Genomic DNA, 20,621 nt, shown 5'->3' with positions numbered 1-20,621 from the left:
AGTTAGTTAAGTGAATTGTCATGTAAAACACGTTTAAATGTCGTTCAAGCCGCTAGATATTTAAACAACAAGGTCCGTATTTTCGATCCGTTCCGAACAGTTAACACCAGTATACGCACTTACGGCTTAAGCTGTCGATAGGGTCTCTCCTTCTTGCCGCTAGCTTCTTTTAGCTGTTTTGTGCTGTTGGTTAAAGGTTCGATACCGCCGGAAAGTACCTTGCCTCTTTTGTGCTACTGGGCCGCTTTTATCGTGGCACCAAATCACGAGATGCTACGTTTCAAGCTTTAACAATGAGCTTTTCAAGGAGCAGAAAATTGCATCTTCCACACCTACGCTACCGACCTTCGTTGTACAAACTACTTATAGTTCTTGGCCTAGGCAAAGGAAAGGTACGCAGTATCAGAAATGCTGTTTTTGCCACTATTATTATTATTTAGAGACCTGAAAAAGATATTTCGCTTTTGAGTTTTGCTCACTTAAACAACTTTTTGGATGCACAATGTGGAGGGCCTGTTTTCGATAAATACATTTATTCAGAGAATTACGTATCGGTACCTTGGGTCTTTGAAGGCTACTCTGTTGCATGGATCGTTGTTGACTTTACCAATTTTAAAATTTGTTTTTTTTTTTGCATAACAAATCAGCTACTAAGCTTGAAAACAAAGTGCTATTCTAGTTCTAGTACAGTTCGAAATTAGTCTCAAAATTTGGTATGCGCCAGCCGATTCTATAAGTAAAGAAAAACACCGGTACAAATACAAAATTACAGATCTGTCCCTAAAATTATGGATGCTCTAAGCTGCAGCTGGAGTGTGGCTCTGTCCGAATAATCAGAATCTCCGCTTCAATTCGACAGAATGACTTTAACCACAATATATGTCCATCGCATTCCAATCCAAGCGTCTTTCTGCAAATAACGCATTCACCTTATTAAATCCGTATTTAATACAATAAAAATGTTTTACCGCCACTGCCGCCAGGCGTTGCCTTATGTACTCTAGTTAGAAATAAACTCCCTTACAGAATCTCTATATCTTATCTATGACAAAACCTACTGAAATATAGAAATGTGACCTACTTTCTCTTCCGATATCTACCTGCTGCTCTATTTCCCTATAGACGTGACATATCGTCAGATCCGAGATAGTGGCGATGCGACTTTTTAAAACACATCCTTCTACTGAGAACTATTTCCTGGGTTAGTCGGGTTTATTTCCAACTAGCGCCCTCGCGGTGCGTACGCTACCAGCAAAGCTGGCTACGGAAGAGACTTCCGAACATTTTCTGCTGACGATCGTGGGTGTACGTCCGTGTGGAGAACCGCATCGGTGCAGCAGTAATGGAGGCTTATGTGGTTTCTAGAAAGATGTTATACGTGGCGACTGCTTCTTACTACCAGAAACCGCCCGGGAATAGAGGCAAGGTGACGGATTTTAAGTGCGTTGAGGTTAGCGGCTGAAGAGACAGGCTGAACAAGAGAGCGGCGGCAAATTAACGAGCAAAAAGGAATTAAGCACATTAACGATTGGGAACAGTTAAATAATTTAAGGCTATGCGTCCCCAGAAGTTCTCCCAAATGACGCCAACCCGACAGGGTCATTAAAAAAAGAGTACTTAAATCGAGGCTTGACGTGCAATGCGTTTCTCTAGGTGAGTGCGTATGTATGTAAGTCTTGTCTTTGGCAGGACTTTTTGTTGTTTTTGTCTTTTATGGTGTATGAAAATAATGGATGATGAGTCAAGGATATCGATCCGGATCGTGAGGTCTTATCTAACAACTGATATGGATCGCTTTTTGATCGCTACCACACACAAATTCTGTTTGATGTTAATAATGGCCATTGAATCCTGGTAATATTTGTTACTAAATCATCACCTTATTATAATTGTTATTCATAGAACAAATCCCATTTACTCAGTATTACAGCCAATGTTAGCTAGACACAACTAGACGTGTCGTGCGGCGTTGACCAGCCCAACACGAACTTTTCCAGTACGTAACTATATTATGAATCAGGATTTTTACGTTTCTTTTAGAAAAATTGAACAATTTCTTTTGATCTGATCTATTTGTCGGATTTTTATCGCACTACACTATCGCACTAGCAGTCTCAGAGTGAATCAGGTGAGCGTAGGAAAGAGCCTGATTATAGTATAATGCTACGCAGAGCTCTGCTGTTTTTACTATGCCGCAGTCGCCTCGCGTCCAAGGGCCTAAGAAGTTTGTCGTGTATCGCACACTGTTTGTATGCGATCTGAGCCTTTCGATACCATTAACCAAACCATATGATTTCTGTTTACTGCTAACTAATAGTCTGCGAAATCGTGTTTAATTTTGATCTGTACCAATCGCTAACTGGTAATGAAAGTCGCGTATGGTCTATGACCCCTGGTGATATCGAGCGCTGATGCGTCAAATGGTGTATTTTCGGCCTCCATGTGACGTCCAGGACGGCGCCACTTGATTTCAAATTCAGTAGATTATATGGAACCTATCACAGACAGCATCACAGACAGTATTCGAGGGGAGGGGGTAAGAAAATACGTTACTAGTGGAACCTTACTAGCGCTTTGTTCCAGCTCAGTTACACTGTTTCTCTGCTTGTGTAAGTGACTGTGTTGAGCCGTGACTTACCGTACCCTATGCCACGTTCGTTCTATTCACTATTACCCCTCAATGCAATCGGTAGTATCTACGAGAGGCATCTGCAGGCGGGGTGTCGGTTCGAATCTAGTAAACCGATTGCTCCGATGATCATTCTGGTAAGATGTTGACAACTATGCATTGTCGTTATTTTACAGACGGGGAGACTAAAGATGCGATTGCGCATAGGCCTCTATATATAGATATATGCGTACCGTGCATATTATTGTAGATAGCTTGTCATCGTACAAATTCGATATAAAGCATTACGTGACGGCAACTGCATGACAAAACGCTATACCGTGACAGTGTGCGTTCTAAGGCAACATAGTCAACAGTTGTTGATCAAGCCAATGGAGAATTTCTGACTGGAGAGCAACAGACAGAACAAACGTGCTATAAATTGGCGTTTAATGCAAATATGACAATGGGGCTGCCAAAACAATCAACTGGACCTACTTTTTCCTTTTTACGTTACGTTGTGGAAATTTTGCTATGTTAAAAGGGCTAACCGACGATGCGTTCTCATTACAGATTAAGGATAATCTAAGAGTGACTATGCATTGTCATAGTTAAATCCCTTAAATTTGAAAGATCTAACACGAGATATATTTACTTCCATAAGCAATATTTTTAACAAAGCTATATTGTGGGAGCATATTGAACACAATGTTTTCAACACGTTCGAAGGCACGCGATAAGGTAGTGAGATTGGTCGTGTTGCCAAATCCTTTATAACGCTATTGTTTCTTAGCTTTCTTATTGTGTCCTCGACTAGTATTCAATGTAAGCTACGGCTTGCAATTTCCTTCTTTTTTTACGTTAGGTATTCTGGCTTTTTGAAAGCGACCGACTTCAGGCTTTCCTGAACACTAGCGGGCGAAAGCCGAGCGTACTCGAAATCGAAAGGCTAACATAAGGGCTGAAGTGATGGCAAAACTCTGACTTGAGTTAGCAACTTTTCTATTGTTGGTTGCCTCAGCTACTGCTCGTCGAGCTCATGGGGAAGTTTTTAGCCGAGTTATAAGCACGGATTCACCTGAACTGTGGAACTCGAATTTAGGTAATTCAGATGATCGTAAAATTGTCATCTCATGCTAGTCACAGCCTGCTAAACGATGCCAGAAGCCGTAACAGTAGAAAATGTCAAAACGACAGATACTGCGAGTTTGTATCGAAGGCTACAAACGGCAAAATCTGTACAATCGATGTGTTGAAGAGCTTATTGCTATCTATATCATTTTTCACGACGACATTATCGTGCCGAACAAAAATGTATCAATCACTTTGATGAGCGTTTGCTTCTTGCCACAGTCGATACTTATCGAATAGTATAAACATCCACGTTTATAACGTGGATTGCGGAATAACGCAACCACATTGTCTACGGTACATGCAATGGCGGATCCCCGGCACTCTGTACCCCGCTCTCAAGCCAACCGTCATTTTTGAGAAACTAGCAAATCCGAGAAAATAGGCGTTCTTCGATACCCTATATGTAGTTTCCAGCTAATTTAGCAGCATATGTATGGTGAGAATTTCATTTTCAAGGTCGCCTGAATCCTACTGACTTCCAGTTTAAGTACAATACATAACGTCAAGGCCAACTATATATCAACTAGATGACTTATAAGAGTCGAAATGAAGCTCCTTCCAAAGCAATAATAGTTCAACTACAAAGTAATGCTTGTGTCAGTAATTTATAATACATAATACCTTTCAATCTTTCTAGCACTAGACAGAAACAGGGACTATGAAAATTTGCATTCAGCGGCTAGACATTAACACGCTATATTGAAAAGATAGGCAAGCGGTAGAGACTGTTTTGGGCTGTCAGACAAAAGCCGGCAGGCCATGGTTAACATAGGCACTCATGAATAAATCTCCGAAATTCAAGTTGACGCCCTGTTTAGGAGCGAGGCAATATTGGAATACCATATCAACGAAATGAGCGCGAATACTTTTGACTACTTCGAGCCATCTGTTTTTGGCCTACATTGGATATCTTCAATTTTCTCTACTATTCTGTTTCCTTTTTTTATGTCCGCTGTTGCTTTTGCGTCTGTAAGCGGCACCGGTCGATTGTTTTTTCGTGCTGGAAAGTCGGCACCATTTTTCGATAAGCCCAAAGGCTCAGACATTTCGTAAAAACCTTGGACTCTAACTCCACGACATACGTTCATAGCACGATATGATATACTTTTTCTTTCTAGTGTTCTGCAGCGACAAATAGGCTTTCCAGCAATCTCGTTATGCACAGATAGAACTGATCGGGTAGCCACTACCAGTGCTGCCACTGCGAGGCTATCACTGCCCTTCTTGTTTTAAAACATAGGATTATTATAGCGAAAGTCTCCTGACAGGTTATATATATATATATATATATAACGTAATAGTCTGAGAGTCTTCATTGACATTCGCAAATAATGAACAAATGTAAGATAAAGACTCCCAAACTCTTACCCTATCCAATATGACATGATTGGGAAATTGAAAATCCCAAGTACTCTCATCTCTGTGGCTTTATATTTACAATTTTACAGCACCGTACGTACGTGCCATACCGTTTTGTTGCATAAGGTCCTAGCAAACCGCAATAAAATAGGAAAAAAGCAAATGTCACTGGTAGAGCTTAAACGCGCCGCTTAATTGTAGCTATTAAATTTTTTCGCTAATAAACTTTAATCAACGGAACGCCCGCTCCTGTACATGTCGAACTTCATTGCACCATGTAAAATCATACCTCTGCCAATTGACTGCTACGACGCCGATTCTATAATACAGATATTGTTATCAATAGAGTGAAGTTATGAATAGCTATCAGATGTGTCTATATCTATTATTGTTTGATTCAGGTCACAGTGGTAACCATTGACATTGATTACATGCATCGTGCTTAAGTGTGCATAATACGATTTGGCCAAAGAAATTTTTCACAAATATCACGCCGCAACCTTCGTGAAGCTCACTGCGTTCCCGCTGCCGGCAACAGATTTGAGTCAATCGCTCTTCACTGAAGAGTTCAACTGTAGCAACAGGATCCTAGGTTTCTCTCATATATCGTAGATAATCATAAATCTGGTTCGAATTGTTCTACCTAGATTGATTTGCTTTAACCTACGCCTGATTTCGCATGTAATAATTTGACCCACTGAGCTTGACCCAGACTTAAAGTGCAATAGGTTGCTTTGCTTTGAAATTTGCTTCGTAGGCGAGGTGTCTCTTTCCATTCATAAGCGGGAGCTTTTCTAATGTAGTTGTTAAAAGAATCCTTTGACCTATCCTAATGAATAGATTGGACGTCCTTCGAACATGCCATTTAGGACCTGGCTTTATTGCTCAATGCAATAGGCTTCCTGCAGAATAGTGTGCCTGCAGTTCAACGTAGTTTCTTACTATATGCGGCTTGATAACCTCGATAGATGCATAGAAAAAGGTCAGTGAACATAGTTTTGTAAGCAAGTTGCGTTCACCCATTTTCCAGTGCTATGCCATCCGAGTATATAAATATAATTTGATGAGTGGACCCTTCTAGATGGTAAAACTAATCGTAATTGGGCCAATACAGTATCCTTACGGAGATCCTGTCTTGACATGGTTGAAATCTAGACATCGTTACGTCAACAACGTACCATCTCTTCCTTTCTAGTGGACTGCAGCTTCTATTACAGTCTATAAATATGTGGCAATAAATACGATAAATAATTCGTTTTGTCCATTCTCACCTGCGTTTGGAAGCGGGCAAGATGGCGCGAAATATGAGAAACAAAGGACGAAAGAATACACGTATGCATAGGACGAGCTAAAAATCATATAGCGAGTGGCTTTTTTGCGCATCATTCTTTGTCGACGGGGCTCGCACTGTTCACGGCAAGCAACAGTGGCCGTGTGCCAAACCATTGTTGTAACTAAGACCGGTATATACAGTCGGACCGAGGTAGGGCTCCCCCATGAATGATCTCAGCTCGAACGCCAAAAAGTAGAATCGGCAGCGCCTTGAAAGTTGCAGTCATCAAAAAGTTCGTACTCTCCTAAGTGCTTATTAAGCGTGTGATTATGGTATTATAATTGTGAGTTCGTTGATTGCACTCGTCATCGACGCAATTTTACACCATAATTTATTTACAATAAAGATATTTTTCAGTAGTGTTCATGTTGCTGCCTGGCCCAATAAGCGTTTTTTTATTGACTTTGGTCGTAGTATATAAAATAAATTAAGTAACTGAAATGTGTTGAAATTTGTCTGTAAGTCAACTGGGCAAGTTCATTTTTTAGCGCGCCTCATTTCAAATTTTCCTGCAGTGTAGTAAAGACTCTATGGTGCTTTCTGAGCAAAACTGTACCCTGATCAGCCTTACGTTACGATAGCTCTTAAGCTAATATGTGACAAACTTTCAAGCTTGTTTGATCAGTAAAATGAATATTAGTTTAAGATTATGTGATCTAATGTTGCGCAGATAAAGCCTTCCCAAACTTCATTTTCGAGGGTGTTCTGCCTGCCTCGAATCTGTCCCGTACATATATAGGGATTCATGTCAGACAAAAGGCTTCAACGTTTGCCAATTTCTGTTTGTCATATTTAAAGGGGTAATTGACGATACGTTGGCTCCAGCTGTATATTAAGTAACCGATCGCTGGTTCAAGCCGACAGTGTTACACGCATTCGAAATAAGCCTATTGTTATGCCATAGTACCCTCGTATGGATAACAAAATAAGAAAACAATTAAAAGATAATCGACGATTCATGGGATTTCCGACTGCTCTAAATCAGAAAAAAAAAAAACTATTTCACACGAAAAACTTCCGTTCGTTACATTATTTATCCAAAGCTTGCCCACTGCATACCATATTGTCAGTCTGCTTTATCCAAGAGCTATACAGATGAGGGATCACAGTGGGACCTTATTTTATCAACTGGTTCCTAGTCTGACGCAGCCTACAATCTAATGCCGTCTATAGTGCCTGAATAATAGGCTTCGGCGACAATATGGTAGTATCAAGGGTAGTAGTGCTTGTATTACTACATTGCTTTTAGTATGCACTTTCTTTGCCTCAGCATTACCTTACACCAGTAGCGGCTACCTCGAAAGCAGCAAGAGAGAAAGTTGTCGTAAGCTCACGTCGAGCCGCATTAGCCTTCTTCCTTTTGCCAGGTCGCCTTTGTCTCCAGCGGTATGAGCAGGCGAGCATTACGATCCCGACGACCCCCCAGGGACTAGCGTCGTTGCCTGTGTTATCTCTATCACTACTTTCCTGCAGTGTCCAAGTGTGATTTCGGTGAAAAATTAACTGCAACTTATTTATTTTGTGTAAGATCTTGTTCGATGTCATAGAAATGCGCTTATACGTTGTGGATTTAAGCAAGTGCGGATGCCTGGAAGTGGCCGAGCGATAGTGGACTTCTTTTGGGCGTCTTCATGCCTGTTTGATCAGTGTGCGTTACCGCGTCGCTGTTAGATTTTTCCACCATATCAACTAACCCTAGAGTTTCACAAATGTTCGCTAATATAATTCCACTAGATGTGGTAGAAACCAATCGTTTCTACAGACGCGACTAAAAAATTGATTCACCTTATCTTACAGAATATATCTTATTCGCTAGCATCAACATCTTTACAGTTAGTTGAAAATAGGAACATAACTTGTCGTCAACAACTTGGTGTTAGGTCTTACGTTAGGACTACTCTGCTTTCAAGGAATGAACGGAGACCGACTGCAATTGCCTGCAGTATAGTATTCTCACGTTAAGGTTCAGAGATATTAACGAATATACCCCGATTTATAGGTTCCATCAGTTGAGTTTTCTTACAGTTTTAGAGATTAGATCGGTGGACACCGAAAAATGAGTGTACGACCTTGAAAAATATTATTTTAAATTTTGGGTTGCCTGAAGACGGCCAGTACAACAGAAGTTGAAAACCAGAAAGCACTCAGACCCTTTCCGGACTGGTAGTGTGATCGACACGGTTTTCGCTTCCGAATGACGTAAAAACTTTGCTTGCCAGTCGTTTTGCTAGGGAAACCCAGAGACTAGCCACCAACGGGAAGTCTCCGGTCGTAGATGGTCTAAATGTAGTCACGACAGCTATAGACCAATACTTCACTTGGGGCACCGTTGAATTGTACATACTGCAGTCTACAGTCTCCAGCGTCTTAGGCGTTTGGACGTTCTTCGAAACGGTCGGTTAAAGTAGAAATATATGCAGATATATGGGCATTATACCACAGTAGGCAAAACTGCAGAGAACCTAGCCTTAAAATATCAACCAAAAAGGCCGGAAAAACCAGGCACACCTTCTCTAGAAACGAGTTAACCTATTTCCAAATTCACTCACAGGTTAAGGATTTGATAGCTTTGCTTAAATTCTTACGGAGGCTTAATATTACAATACTTGAATTCGTGTTATTCGGATACCTAGTCTCAATAGGTTTAGGTATAGTTATGTAGTACCAAGGACATCCCTATTAGCCTTGCACACACGAAGTGACGGTATAAAGTTCAATCAAGTTTTGTATATTCGTTTTTATGGTACTCGCATCTCGTACATACAGGTCACACATATGCAAAGTTATTGGAAACATTTTGTATCATACGAGTCTTTTTGAGTTTATAAGACTAGTTTTACAGGTTTGCTAGATGATCTCAAGGTGGTACGAGAAAGAAATAAGTGGTAAGATATTTATCACAATTTCCTAAGCATTTCGAGCACCTTCGTCAGGCTCGTAGTTTTATGCAGAATTTATTCTGGAGCCCATGCGCGGCAAAGAAAGTAACGACATACCTGTTTTGTAGGTCGCACCCAAATCAAAAAAATCCCCATCGTTCTCCGCGAACTGTTGCTCCCAGTTTGAAGGTGTTTGTTGAACGCTTTTGTTGCTGCAAGCTCAAAGCACCGACGCAGGTGGCGTGTCGACGAGGGGGGTACGTGAGGCGATTTCGGGTCACTCTGTGTTGCCCCATACGACGGTGCGATTGCGTTGCCCTTTACCTTGGGATTCATCAATAGAATGGCATCTCTCTAATGGGCTGAGAGTATACCTGTATGTACTTGTTAAAGATAAGGTTTTCCTACATACGAAATAGAAGAACGCACATCTTCGAATTCTACAATTTTATTCAAGTCCTCGTTGTCGATATTGCTCGAACTTTAAATAGAGAGCAAGCGAAACTTTAAGCAGTAACAATTAAGTAATTTTTAAAAACCAGGCATGCTGGAATAGTTTTGCATCGTCCCAGCATAACAAGACGTTGGATAAACGTATTTAAATGTACCTTATTGTTTACTGCAACAAGTGGCCTCTTCCAGTAATTTGTAGTTCAATTTTATCTTAGGGAGCTAATGCTCATCCCATACAGCCATTGTTGTTGCTATGACAATGTCGAACAATGCCATGTAGTTGTTATGTCGCTACCTCACCGAAATAAAATCGATTTAACTATCTAGTTAGCTATGGTTGTTGTGAATATGGCTGCGCCCCTTGCCTTCGTCCTTACGTCCAGTATATAGCGCCTCCAGGTGCTAGGCTCGAATAGGAATCGCCCACGTTCCTAACTTCGGCGTAACCTGCACAACTTGTATGTCGCAGACTGTGTTCAAGGTTCAGTGCCCGATCTTTGGCTAATTAACAGGCCATATGACAGCCAAGACTCAGCAAACATATCTATAGTGCACCAACGTCGGACCCAATGGGGGTATGCCATATTTTTACAAATGCCGCCTGCTGATTGTTGATTGCCGTCCTTACAACTATGCTATATTAGTCATGTACGTTCTGTCGATATTTGGGTCCGTGTCTGACGTTACACACTAAATTGACCTCCCATACTGTGCTATGGCTGATAAACGCAGGTTCTTTCCATAGTTTGGTCTTTTCCCGTCTCGTACAATAGTTACCGACTCAGGGATATACCTCGATTGCCAAAAGACTTCCCATACTTCCTCAGTTTAACAGACAATAGGACTCTTTTGCCCGTCCCGGCGGCGAAAGAACAATTTTAACCTAGACGATGTTGACTCCCGCTTGGTAGCGACGTAGGGCGGAGAGAGTCACTGTAGCATCTTTGACCTGCTTGGGGGTAAAATTTCGGCAGGACTTATTAGCGTTGCTCACGCTTCTAGTCTGTAACTTCGTAAGCTTTTGTAGTTTACTAGTCAGTCGCTGTAGGCACAGCAGGACGGTTTAGTAGTTGTAGAACTGACGCGCTAACACCACGTGTTCCGAACAACGATAACTCATGGGCCGGAGGTACGATGTTGGGGTAAACACTGAGACTGGTTTTATTAAAAATATATATTTCGATTACGTTGACCCCAACTGGCTGTATAGGTGAGTATGTGATAGTATGCTAACAGTAGCGATACATAAAAGGAAATGATGACCATAAATTACAATGGAATAAAGTTGAAGATGAAAATTGAAGCGCCGATGGCAGTACCGTTTATGTGTGTTGATAAATAATAATAGTGAACTTAATGCATTGCTGGTCGGATAAGTCAAGTTACAATAACACAAACTACTTCATGAGGCCCAATGTATATGGAATGAAGGTAAATCAAGAAAATGTCTTATAAACAACTTCATGAGTAGTGACACAATTATGCTTTTTTTTCTGCTAAAATCGTCATTTTGCTAGATGCCAAGTACTCTGGATGCTTACACATTTGAACATCAATTCAGCTCAGCTCTTGCCATATTATAGAGGAAGCTCGTTACAAATGTATGTATAGAGAATTTATACTGGCCGTTCACTTCATTCTTATATATCGTTTCTATTGTAATCTGAATTTGTGTCTAACCAGTCGGAACTAAGCAGGATTCGTTGGTTTTAGTCAACGAAAGTTTCTGCACAAAGCCTTTTCGAGGTACTAAACGCACTTGAGTGACTTAAAAACTCGTTCCTGATTTGCTCGAAGATGTCCTTTGTAGAGGCTCTGGAGTAAAACTTCCGCAGCGATTAGAATCGAAACTTGTGATATTGTAAGTAACCCAGACACCGTCCCATATGAACGGTCTTCCAACAGGCTTCTACTATCTTAATACAGAAGTGCGTTGCAGGGTGGTACAAGTAGAAGACCACTATGAAACAGGAACAAAATTGACGTTTGCCCTATCGAAGAATGCGCGTCTTAACAACACTTGAGACCATTCATGTGCAAAAGGAATGTTTCGAAACAGGCTCCTTTGTCCACTAAAAAACGAAATTGATTATGGAAATGGTTAACTCATTACAAATACCCTCTGCTGTGCAAAAGGCAATCAACAGTGACTCATTAGGCAAATTAATCGATCTTCACCCTCGGGTATCGAGCGTAAATAGCAATAAATCTTCCGTTGGCAAGCGCATTGCCCACCGGCAATATCAGCGTGATTCAACCCTGCGCTAGCTGCTAACCAGGATGTTTTTATAATCCTCATTAGCTGTGTTCGTCTGATCCGTTGTGTCCAACCTCGCTCAACAGCGCTTTGGTGCTGTCACTGGCTTTCGCAACGTAGTCAGCGGATCAGTTTCTTGGCCGAGTTTGTTATAGGTCACCATAGGATGCATTAAAACGAAACAGTAGCTTGGCCAGTTTTTAGTGAACACCTGTCCTGCTTTGAATAAGCGCTGAGGATATGCGGTGGTCTATCTCTACAGCTCGAATCTCAGAAAGGCTTTTGCTTTTGAAAAAATAAAATTTAGATGCAGATGGCGACCGAAAATTGCTACAGAGCCTGTCGTAGCACCTGGAGCTCAGTATCTGTAACAACGTCAGTAAATACTATTATATATAACAACTTAACTCATCTGAATGAAAGGTATTGAGCGAGGAGAAAATTCTCTACCATATACAGTGTAGCATCTGGCTTTCCCTTATTCGTTACCAATTTTAACTTGTTCGTGTACGTAAAGTTAAGAATAAACGTCGCTTCGAATCTGACACGATGCTTTGTTTAAATAAATCGGATAAATAATACACGAGAGTAGCTTTTGATGGATAATATAGTTTTATAGGTAAAATTGGAAGTCGTCACAGGACGGTACGAAGTGAGCTTCCGAACGGGGGACACCTACTACGAAGAATATGGAACAGGGATTTCCCCTATGTGTTTAGAATAGAAAGGAAAAAATCATTAAATGTACAATGCAACCTGAACCTATTACCTTAGTAGGCAAGAATATTCCAATTGTGCGGCCGTAGTGGTCGGCACGACGCGTCCGATAATAGTGAGCACAAACCACCACTTATCTTATTATATGGATTATATGGATCAGTAGTGGTACGTAACGCAATTAAATTTGGTTTTTACTAAAGGGGTGAATAGATTCAGCGAGTATTGACGATTAATCAGCTGATTTACTGATACTGATTACTACCTGATAGCAATACAAACTGATTTTTTGAGTATTTCCCTTTTTTCCTATAGAGTTATGGTAGAAGTGCAGCAGTATCGTCGGTGTCGTTTCGTTCTGTGTATCCACTAATACGGGTAGCTAACGTAAGTATAAAGTTATTACGATGGTCGATCAACGCTTATGAATGCGAGTACAACGACTCGCAGCAGGACTCGATTCCCGCCTTAACTGAAACGCTGAAAGGGCTGTTCTAAAATGGCGCGCGTCGTTTCTGTAGACTCGAGAGTACTAACTGCTAAATGCGTCATCGAGATAGGCTTCAACAGTTAGTCCTTTTGAGACCTGCCGCGCCGTTTGTACCTTTTCGACTGTTTGGTCGTTTTAAAGCTTTGTTTATTTGGAATTTTCTAGCTGCTGTCAGTTCAAAGTTAATGTCACTGATATTCTTTGCGTGCAGCGTACTTGAACGACACTTAAGCGAAAACTTACTCAAGTTTTCTCCCACCAATACTGCTTGACGCAGGGTTGCTATTGAAAGAAGGACTCAGGTCCTAAATCGAGGTGGTACTTGTAAATAATAGTTGCACTAAATAAATATGACGCGTCTGGTACATGCGAGAAGTTCCATCGAGTTATCTGTTTTTACATGGACACAATCTTAGAAATAAGGCATAATAAAAATACAATCGCAGCTTTCTAAATACGGATCAACTATTCGTATTGAAACGTTTCTTTTTATATGCTGCAGTCAAAATGCTTTTCGATTTTCCCAAAAAAGTTACCTAAATTCTCATCAGCCGATGAACACCGAGCCGCTTTCCCTGCCGAAATGTCTTATTCCAGCGTAAAGTTTTCAACATCCTCATTATCTTTACAAATTTGTACCCTTTATAAATTAATGGATCAGGGTCAGTATTCCTCTGTCTATTGGCTCTCGGTTCCCCGCAAACCCCGCAAATTGAAATACTGAATGTGATAGAGGCTTTTCGAATACTTGTAGCAGCATCGGAGCCGGCAGCGACGTCCCTGACTGCGACAATTGTTGATGAGAACATTAAATGTTCGCCGGCCTACCTCAGCACAGCTGCAAACCACGAAAACCCTACCGTATCGCTGCAATGCAAAAGTGAGTGGGGGCAGTGGTGGCTACCTGATAATATACTGATGAGAAAAGGTCTTTAGCGGTGAAGATTTGGCGACACACAGTATGTTCAGAAGCGGTATTGCTTTGCGTAGGGCCGCGAAACTAGCTGAGCCGCACGTCGATTCATTTTTTGCTAATTTATCTCCAGGAGGTCTTACCGACGAATATCGGTGATGATATCGAAGGAAGCAGCGGTGACAATTGCCCACACACTTGGCTATATATCAAGCATTTCCTGAAAACAATTGTCTCTAGGAAAACGCTGAAAACCGCCACGAGACTCCGAGAATAATGGAGATAACAAGCAGAAGTTAGAGCAGGCCTGTACGCAACAGGGCAAACACCAAAAGCAATATAACAAAAACCTTAACATGTAGAATTGATAGGAGGCGATGCCTATCTGCCCACACCAAGGTTCATTGAGACTGACATTATGAATATTCTGCGACACGTAGAGCTGTGCACCACCACATAAATAGTGTGTTTGACGTTGTACGCCTCAAGGGTAGCTCGTAAACAAAAGAAAACCGTCGGTTGTTAGGCACCGAACTCTTGGTCAGAGTAACAGATATATCACAGGGAATGTATGATCGCTAAAAAAACTTATGAAAGGATTCTCGTAAGCAGTCGAACTGCCTCAAAGACGTCCCAGGATTTGTTCTGTTCCGCTAAGTGATAAAAGAGTACTATGCTTGGTAACCGCTAGCGTTGTCTTTATAGAGGATATTAGCTAGACTGGCTAACATGTAGGCTGTGACAAAACAAATTAGCTACTGTAACTCACCTGTTAATTTAGTAAATTTATTTCCACAGTTACTGATTCAGTTAAGGTTGACACATAGCTAGCCGCTACGTCCGCATAGAAGCGTTAGGGCGATTCGTTCGTGGGCGAACGAATCCATAACTATAGCTTACCATCGTGTTCCCGATTATTCTCTTTATATACAACGAAGTACACGATATAGCACATATAGTCCAAATGATACTGATGTTATATATCTACTTTTCGCAATCGGCAAAGAACATTAAGGGGAGCCCATCAAAATGCGGCAGTGACAGTAAGATCGGCCTCAAAAGTGACGTGCATGTACTCCGGTTTATCCCGCTACATCCTTCGGGGGTTATATGCCCTCGTTTTATTCGTTTTATCCGATTTCTTTCACCCTTCCTGCGTCCCCTGAGCACCTCCGATTCACCGTTTGGCCCTCTCTATACATCGCTAACATCGAGTGCGTTGCGCCCTGTCACATACTGCCGCTTCTTTGTGTAGCAGGTTATTTTACCTTTCCGCCCTTGAAAAAAAAGCCGGTTGCTAAGTAATAGGCTAATGGCTACTGCCAACGTTAGCGCGGCCTCAAACAGCGAACGTGAAAACAACACTCTCCTCATTCGTTCATTTAGGTTGAAGCTCTAGTATAAGAGAGGACTATACAGCACCACCTACCTATCGTCCACCAGTTGCTGCCGGCCAGCTCCTAGCTCTTTGACCCCGTTGAAACGTTACGAGCAGCAGCGGAAGCGGCGAAAGCAGCTATAGGAGATGATGAAGGACACGTTGAGCTATGGCTACGCAGACCTGCACTCTATGTGCGTGAAGCACAGCTTTACTCAATAGAAGGGAAGAGAGACCAAGGTCAGAATGCGCAAGGTCATCATGGTTCGCCGTCAGTGACCGGAGGCTTTCGACCAGTAGCTGGCGAAAGCGCATCGGCCGATCGGTGCCGAGTTCAGGGTCCCCGTTGCTAGGGCCCGACGACTATTCGAAATTTGACATCTTGCTCCTGCCCTACGCTTGGGTAAATAATCCACACCACCTAGCGACTCGACCCCAAACGAACATATGACCAGGTAGCTAAGTAAAGATATGATGATACAGGCGCACCGTCCGGCTCGTCAGTGGTCATCGGGTACGGACCGGCGGCTAACGCAACTGCTGCCGCCCATCATATAATTTCTTAGACTAATAAGTAGGCGGCAACTGGTGACTTGCTAGTGGTGCTTTGCCACCAGCCTAGACGTAAGCAAAAGGGAAACGAACGAGCGCGCAGTTACCAGCGTTGTTGAAACTGTTTTCTAAAAGAAAACAGTAAAAGCCATGAAGGAATGAGAATGTAACTTTCATCTATTACTCGTCCGCTTGTTGATTGATTTATTGGCTAGAACTTATGCCCAAATCTATTATCTATCTGGTAGGATATCACTGATGGGGATTCACTTTTTTTTAAATAAATAATCATTTCGATAGAAGGGCTGCATTGCGTCCTGCATGTTTCTAGAAAAATGGATTGTTCTACCCAGTTAATGGAGTATTTCTTCCGTTAGTTACAAGGAGAACGGGTTCTCGATGGCGGCCTCAGTCAGGCTTTGTGGCCGATAAGTTCCTGTGTGTTTCTAAACCAACCATTGCACGGTAAGGTAATCACACAGTTAGAAACGTCATGAAGAAATAGGAACTCTGATCTATATAGCAGCAGATTGCAGAGTTCGTTGTGGATAAAATCGTCGCTATCGCGTCGCTTTTGATCACTGATGGGCACGACGCTAGCCTTTCTCACAAACACATATATTAGAGACAAGCTGAGCAAAAGTGCACAGCGTTCAATGAATCAGAACAAAGGTTAATGTGAGTATTGGACGTTACCAGAGAGACGTTGCCGCTAGCTTTCTGAAAAGCGCTCGCTGACTTAATACAAAACTGTTCCTACCGCAATTCGTTCTTTTGGGTAAAATGATACATTTGAGCTTGACAGATGCTACATAAGCTTGCGCTCAATGCAACTATAAAAAAAGTTTTAACGGTTGTCAACTCAACGGAAGTTAAGGGTAGCAGCGGCAACAGAAGCTGAATTCACAGCTCGAATCTGGAGAAGCTTCGTTTTTCGCTAAGGGAAAGAGGATGTTTCCACGGTTGACGACATTTCTATCCCTTTTTTTGCACAAGCTCCTCTTGGACGAGTTCGGTTGCGAGATAAACAAGTACACACGTACTTACATGAGGATTTTGAGAACCGATAAGAATGGCTTCAAAGGCAACGGGATAATAGCCAGAAGTGCGAGACATAGTTGGTTGCCTTTGGATGCCGGAGCAATCGAGCACAAAAATGCTCAAGTAAAGCATGGCTAAATAACATTTTCATATTTGCATTATTTTTTAATAAATCCAAGCGTTTTTTTTTGTACGACTGCTTATCGTTGCATGTCCGCGCAAGCCGACTGACGTTTTTTAGGGAGCTACGACGTTTCAGCCGATACCAAGAACAACAATCAATAAGAGGGTGGTATTGAGCAAATATATTGGTTAGGCTAACTTTAAGAATAGTTCTGATAAAGATAAGTCAGTGGTACTTACAGCTGCAACTAATTATAAATCAGCAGTGCCTATATCGTAAATACAAATGCACTTCGACATTGTAACACAAATGTATTATACTCCGTCGCAGGCATAAAACTTTATAAAATAAAAAAAAATTTTGTGTGACCGGTTTAAGTCCTACCATTACAAGCGTAGTCAAATAAAATTATTTTATTTCAGAGACTTTGGAGATGATTTTTCATGTCAGATTAGATTCATGCCATGTTACACTGAAGAATGCGGTATCGCTCAACTATTAAATAATGCATATTTTCTCTGCTTCCGTCATTTTTATTGGTAAACCCAGCATCAGCTGCAATGATCATTATAAATGATTTGTTCTCAGTTCTCAAATGACCACAATTTGTCTCTTGTCAATGAGTGAACGACTTACCAGATATTGGTAGGTAGCTTAACGAGCAGTACATCAAAATCTGTAACAATACCCACTTTTAGCTCTGTGGACTAATTTCCTTCTGGGCTTTTACTTAACTATACTTCACTCAGTCCAGCCACTGCGGGACGACTTACTTCTACCTCAGCTTCTATCGCTACTCCCACATAACGGCTTTGTATGTAACTTTATTATCCTGGCGAAATTTCTGAACAGCACTTTAGCTTCAAAGGCCCATCCTAGCTCTTGCCAGTTCATTTAGGACCTTGTTGATGGCGCGACCTGGAGTCACGTCCTCCTTAGTGCCATCAGCACCTTAAAGATCTCAGCTTACTTCTCCTTTTCTCGTTCCCTCTCGTGTATCACATAACGACACATCAAGGTTCTTAGCTCTTGATAGAACCAGATAATGCTGACTAGTCTAATACGCATAGTCGAGCTTCTTTTAGTAGCTGCTATGATCGAGCTATGTTAAAGATAGTACCAACCTCAAGCCAGCCAACTTGGAACTCGAGCACGTCTTCACCAGGCGGACATCTTAACGCCAACTAGCAGAAGGCTAGCATCAGCTTAAGTGGTCAACAATAAAGTTCTGCTGCTGTTCAACGCACTATTGCATAACAGCAGAGCATGATCGGGCAGGTCGTGTAGTCCTTAGGAAGAGTATGTGTATTTATCATAACTGCCAGTATAATTTCAGAGGTAGCTGGGAACAGATACTTTGTGCGATATATCTGAAATATCCAAGGATACCACCCCCCCCCCCTCCCGCCTTTCCCCGGATTGGACAAGTGGTTGATCGACATAGGGGACACAAACAGATTGATTACTGGTACGTTTCATCCAGCTTGTGAAAATCAGCAAAACTCCGGAACTGGCTATACATCCGCTGCGCCCATTTTAACTCTGCATCCTGCGAAGTCGCAGCAGGCATTTGCTATCGATTTCGTTTTAAATAAATAATCAGAATAATACTGGGAACTAACTCAGTCGTTAGCATGAGCTTTTTGCTACATGATGGCACCTATTGGCCCTTTAAATCCTATTGTTTTTAAATAAGCTTTATTTATCAACATTAGGCTCAGAAGCTTAAAACTTGGCTCAGATATATGTATATTCCGTCACATGGAATTAACGTACTACATATGTATATATTTTTTTTCCTTTTTACTAAAGCAAGATTATATAGGCGCTGACATAATTAACTTTTGAACTAAGTTACTTCAGGTAGTTAACGAATTTGCGGTGACAACCTATAATGTGGATAGAAAAGAGACAAACAAAACACAAAGCTCTAACAACAGCTGTTAACTAGTTTAAAATGTAAAGCCAAGTCGCATTGAATTAACTTGTGCCCCTAATTTTAAATTCAGCTTCTTCTAACTTATAATGCAAGAGGCACTCTCGATGATCACTCAATCAACTGCATGTCTTATGTCCCAGCTGCTGTTGCCACAGCAACTAATCTTGCATGTTTAGCATGCAAAGACAGATCCTATCTTTCAAGTATTGGTATAATTTACTAACGCTACAAACTCTTCGATGACTTCACGGATACGGCAGTTATAAACACGGTTCGCCGTAGAGATGCTGATAAGTATAGGCCTCGGGGATTAGTTTCGGTATCTTGGCGGACCGTATGACTATTGCATCGTCTCTAACTGTCAAGGAGCGGATTCCCCCTTCATGCTAAAGCCTTGATAATATGCCTAGTTCAAGAACCTAACCTAAGCTAATAATTGTAGCTCTCGCATGCCATCGTCGGCTGTTCCATGGGATTTTTGTTTGTCATACTGCTTAGTGGGAAACGTGACTTCATGCGGTGACATACTGCGTTGCTTTTGCACAGCTGCATAAGAACTGGCTTTATTGGCGGCCACCATAGCATTCACCGACAAAATTTAGACCGAAATGACATACGGGTCATGTCAAGTAGTTAGAAAAGCGTTCTACTGACATGTTTAATAAAGAAAAGTAATGCCATATAATGAAAACGTTGTGCTAATTCGTTGTTAAATGATCAATTCTTGCTGCGAATTGTACGGTTACCTTTTAGCTGAATTTTTCGCAGCACCGGTTTCGTACGGCATGTACACTCTCCTTGTCCATACGCCAATGTTTAGCATACCTATTGTTCTCTGCAGGGGCTCAACTCCGTCGACTTGACTCCTCCACAGATTTTAGCTCTAAAGCTAATTCTCTCGCGAGCTAGCCTGTCAGGCTCCTGTTTCATGCCTGTGTGTAACACATTCCTCAGGACTCTACTGGTCTTTTCGCTACCGTCTCTTCCACAGCCTTTCCCACACTTTTACTCACAACATCACTTCCTATAGCACGACGAAGCGGCGTTACCAAGAGCCGCAGCAACAGTCATCCTTCAAATTCGGCCAGAGTTGGACAACGTTGTCGCTGGTCATCAGGGTTCTATCTCCAGCCATTGACTCTAATGACCAAGCGGCGTATCTAGCCAGCCATTAAGTAGACCAAAAGCTGGACGGCACCGGTAGGCGAAGCAACTGAATTGACACGCCGACTCTATGTTTAAGCCCATCGAATCGGTGGAAGAGACCCCAATTGAGATACATCATTTCAGCGTTAGTTATGATCGTACGAATTTATCTGTGAATGTGGGTGTATATAGGCTAGAGTGACGGAAGAAAAATTTTTCTGGTTTACCCAATGCGTCAATACGCCGAACTTAACTATCTGGCATGTTATTGTTCGACATTGCTAAGACTCACTTGTAC

The 20,621-nt window shown here is 41.7% G+C and overlaps 1 protein-coding gene and 1 long non-coding RNA gene across 5 annotated transcripts in view; both read right to left on the bottom strand.

Moving 5' to 3' along the window:
* Positions 1-20,621, bottom strand: part of LOC111252135 (ras-related protein Rap-2a-like) — a 145,756-nt gene that overhangs the window by 52,533 nt on the left and 72,602 nt on the right. The gene's annotated exons all lie outside the window — the stretch shown is intronic.
* LOC147755507 (uncharacterized) lies at positions 564-20,095 on the bottom strand. 2 transcript variants are annotated; one of them, XR_015328627.1, is made up of 4 exons: positions 19,924-20,095; positions 9,431-9,637; positions 1,101-1,471; positions 564-910 (listed from the first exon to the last, which is right to left on the bottom strand). It is a non-coding gene; the product is annotated as an uncharacterized LOC147755507 (long non-coding RNA). The 2 variants fall into 2 exon arrangements; XR_015328626.1 differs by lacking the exons at positions 564-910; positions 1,101-1,471 and adding an exon at positions 7,970-8,069.

The sequence above is a fragment of the Varroa destructor genome, unplaced genomic scaffold (genome assembly GCF_002443255.2).
Source record: "Varroa destructor unplaced genomic scaffold, Vdes_3.0 BEIS01000005.1, whole genome shotgun sequence".
In the NCBI taxonomy this organism is placed as follows: domain Eukaryota; kingdom Metazoa; phylum Arthropoda; class Arachnida; order Mesostigmata; family Varroidae; genus Varroa; species Varroa destructor.
This window is presented reverse-complemented; position numbering and strand designations above follow the sequence as displayed.